This window comes from Petaurus breviceps, unplaced genomic scaffold (genome assembly GCF_028583685.1).
Source record: "Petaurus breviceps papuanus isolate PSGF00001 unplaced genomic scaffold, PetGlider_PUasm1.0 38, whole genome shotgun sequence".
NCBI classification, from domain to species: Eukaryota; Metazoa; Chordata; class Mammalia; order Diprotodontia; family Petauridae; genus Petaurus; species Petaurus breviceps.
This window is the reverse complement of record NW_027186304.1, coordinates 34,099,962-34,104,010: the sequence shown is the minus strand read 5'-3', so window position 1 is coordinate 34,104,010 and position 4,049 is coordinate 34,099,962.

The window sequence follows — 4,049 nt, the reverse complement described above, 5'->3', positions numbered from 1 at the left end:
GTGTGTGTGTGTGTGTGTGTGTGTGTGTGTGTGTGTGTGTGTGTGGGCTCCTTCCTCTTTAGATTTTCACACTCTGAACAGGGACTGTCTTGTAACCCCAACTGTTGGCATAGTGTTTCGTGCTTAATAAACGTTTATTGACTATCAGAAATTGCTTCTGTAAGAAGCAGTACCTGACTTGAACCTGAAAGAAAACTAAAGATTTTAAGAGATAGAAATATGGAGGGAGTGGATTCCAAGCATAGAGGACAGTTTAGGCAAAAGTACAGATATGAGGAGGAGGGTGTAGAACAGCAAATAGACCAGTTCAGATGGCACAAGAATGCAGGAAGGAGAGAAATGTCAAATAAGTCTGTAAAGATAAGCTGAAGCCAAACTATGGAGGGCTCTAAGGACTTTTATTTTATCCTAAAGGAAAAGGAAGCCACTGAAGATTTGTGAGCAGGTTAGTGACATGGTAAGACTTGCTTAGGAAAGATTATTGTGGCAGCTTATATGAAGGATGAATCAGAAATAAGAATGTGGACAGAGACCAAATAAGAGGCTAACATAATAGATCAAGGGAGGGCTAATCCTGAGGTGGGATGGTAGTCATGTGGGTGCAGAAAAAGGGATAGATAGAAGAGATGTTATAGCAGGAGAATCTATAAAACTTGAAAGCCCTCTATTTCATTAAAGATCCAATTTATTCCCCTTGCAGATAGTTACTTTTGGTTGTAAGTCTATGCCTTTTGGATATGATATTCCAGAAGCTTCCAAGTCTTATCTAATTTTGATGGGGTTTTTTTTTGTGCTTAAACTTCTTTTAAGTTAGATAAAGGTATAAGAGGCAGAATGAAGAATGATTCAAGAGTGATTTCAAGCTTATACATTTATTTAACTAAAAGAATGATGGTACTCAACAGAAATAGGAAAGTTGGGAAGGGAGAGAGGAGTTAGGGAGGAAATATGAGTTTCATTTTAAATATATTGAGTTCAAAATACCTATGGGACATTCAACTAGAGGAGAAATTGGGAAATTATGGTTAGTTTTATAGATGTGAACAAACTCTGTAAGACCATACATTGCAAAGGTGCCAACCTGCATCGGAAAAGGGAGTTTCATCATCTAAAATATAGGTTCCCAAAGAGTGCAATACGGCCCCTGGGGGCATTGGAATGTTGGGGGGGTAGTAGTAGCCTCAGGTACAATAAAAATAAGGGGGCACTAAAAACATAAGGAAAGAAGAGAAGAAAATTTTGAAAAATCATTTGTATATGCTTCATCTGTTGTGTAACAGAGTTAAGTTGTAGTAATTGCATTATTTTCCAAATAACCACACAAAATGCAAGTGGCACAAAAACTCAGGGAAATTCAGGAGAGGAGGGTAGTCAATAGTCAGATACTTCAGAGAGGCTAAGAAGGATAAGGACTGGGTGGAAAAGCCAATAAGTTCAGGAGTTAATTGGTAGACTTCTGGCCAAGATGGCTGTCTGAACAGAGGCAGACTGCACAGCTCCCACTGACCTTTTCCATCAAAACCTTGAATTCACACTAAACCAAGTAATAAGCAAGAATTCCAATGAGATACTATAGTAGGTGACTCCTTCTTCCCCAGAACTGCACCGAATCACAGTCAGAAGTCCATGGGCAATAGGAAAGAAGGCTGAGAGAAAAACCAGAGCTGATGTAAGCAACCAAGCCCTTAGGTTCATAATGTAACAAAATCTATATGAAGTCAGCAAACCTCTGTGTCAGAAGGCAGGAGGATAGAGAACTATGAGACAGCCCATGGTGGGAAACTGGATTTTGGAAGCCAAAGGGGATCAACAGTGAACAGTGAGAAGATGCAGTGTTTAGACTGGAATAGCTCAGGCACCCAGGAACTCTTGTTACCCCTAGCACTCTGCCCTGAGACACTACAGAAGGACCTGGAAGATCCAGCACTCTAACTTTCAAACATCATGGGAAGCTAATTCTTGGGAAGTAGAAGTCAACTCAGAAACTCAGGGGATCCAGAGCAAGGCCACACCACCCAAAAGCAAAGCCTAGTGAGGAACCTGGCTCTGGAATAAAACCCCAATTCAGGAACTAAAGGGAATAAATAGCTTAGAACTGAAAGTGGTCAACTTACTAATGGAGTTCCTATAAATTGAAATATACCCCAAATCAGTGACTCCATGAAATAGCAAGAAATGCTAGAGCAAAATCAAAGGATTAAGGAAGAAAATGTTAGATATCTGAGATTTAAAAAAATTGATCTGGAAAACATGTTAAGGATAGATAATTTAAGAATCACTAAATTCTCCGAAAACTATGATTAGAAAAAAAAAAGCCAACACACCATCTTTCAATAGATTGCAAATGAAACTACACATAGAACCATAAGGCAAAGTGAAGAGGGAAACCACTGATCTCTTCATGAAAGAAACCCCAAGATAAAAAATTAGAAATTTAGGGGATTCCCATCAATTGGGGAACAAGTTGTAGTATGTGGTTATGATGGAATACTATTATACTAAAAGGGACGATGAGCAGGAAGCTCTCAGAAAAACCTTGGAAAGACTTGCATGAGCTGATGCAAAATAAAATGTCCTGTACAGAGTAGCAGCAATATTGCTATCCATCCCCAGAGAAAGAACTGATGGTGTCTGAATACAGCTTGAAGCATATATATATATATATATATATATATATATATATATATATATATTTGCTTTCTATATTTTTCTTGAGTTTTTTTCTTGTCTATGTTTTCTTTCACAACATGACTATCATGGATATGTTTTACATGACTACACATGTATAACCTATATCAATTTGCCGGCCTTCTCAATGAGGGAGAGTAGGAAGGAAGGGAAAGAATTTGGAACTCAAAGTTTTAAAAATGAATGTTAAAAATTGTCTTTACATGTAATTGGGGAAAAATAAAAATATTAAATAAAAGCTTTAAGAAAGAGAAAGAAACTCTAAAAAGAAAGTTTCAGGAATGTCATAGCCAAAATCCAGAGCTTCAGTGTCAGGGAAAAAAGTACTACAAGCATGCTGTGTCAGAAGGCAAGAGGATAGAGAACTACTATGAGACAGCCCCGTGGTGGGAAACTAGATTTTGGAAGCCAAAGGGGATCAACAGTGAACAGTGTGAAGATGCAATTTAAGAAGAGAGAATCAGTTTAAACACCAAAAATCTATAGTCAAGATCACATAAGATATGGAGGCTTCTATTATCATTGAGAGGAGATCTTGGAATATCATATTCCAAAAGGTAAAAAGATGAAGGCTTACAACTGAAAGAAATCTGTAGGAGAAAAAAAATTCATCTTTAATGGAATAGAGAACTTTCAAGCATTTCAGATGAAAATCCCAGAGTTAACCAGGAACATTAAAACACAAACACAAGAGTTCAGAAAAACCTAGAAAGCTTATTTGAGCAAAGGGGTATATGATAATGTAGTGCTAATTCCAAAGAGGATTAAAGAGAGTTAAGAAAGACAGAGGTCCTGAGGATGGATTGATTCTGTTTTGAGGGTTTTAAGAGGGGAAAGAGGAGTGTAAAAGCAATATACAAGTGCTGAAAGGTGGAAGAAGGGGGCAGAACTTGCTATTTCTCAAAATTGGGGCGCATAGGAGATAGCATCAGATGAACTTCATTCTCATACTACAGCAAGAGGGATGAATTTGTTGTTCAGTCATGTCTGATTCTTTGTGATTCTGTGGACCATAGTATGCCAATAGTGTCCGTGTAGTTTTCTTGTCAAAGATACAGGAGTGCTTTGCCATTTTCTTCTCCAGTGGATTAAGGCAAACAGAGGTTAAGTGACTTGTCCAGGGTCACACAGCTAAATAAATATCTGAGGCCAGGTTTGAGCTCAGGTCTTTCTCACTCCAGGGCCAGCACTCTATCCAGTGAGGTACCTAGTTGCCTCTAGAGTTGAATGCTTGTACTTATTTAAATTGTAGTTTTATCTGCATTACATATAATACTAGTTCTTGGTTTTACAAAGATACTATTTGCCATATGAAGGAAACATCACTTAGTCCTGTGTTTTCTTGTGTTTTCTTTTTTTTA